Source organism: Charadrius vociferus, unplaced genomic scaffold (genome assembly GCF_000708025.1).
Source record: "Charadrius vociferus isolate BGI_N301 unplaced genomic scaffold, ASM70802v2 scaffold549, whole genome shotgun sequence".
Lineage (NCBI taxonomy): Eukaryota > Metazoa > Chordata > Aves > Charadriiformes > Charadriidae > Charadrius > Charadrius vociferus.
In genome coordinates, this window is record NW_009650103.1 from 5,258,794 (window position 1) to 5,259,025 (window position 232).

Below are 232 nucleotides of genomic sequence, written 5' to 3' on the forward strand. Positions count from 1 at the left end.
GCGCGGTCCGTCCCGGCTCTGCCGTCTGCTCCTGAGCACGCAACCTCCGGCAGCTCAGCCGCCCACAAGCCCGAGGGTCACTCCCTGACTGGCACAGCCCCGCAGAGCCCAGAGCCGCCCCTGCCACCGCCCGGCAAGAGGGAACAGAGGGCACAGGTGGCATTTTTTAATGTAGGTATTTTATGTGTTGTTTCCGTTCTGGGACACGTGAACGTCTTTTGTAAAAGTGCTT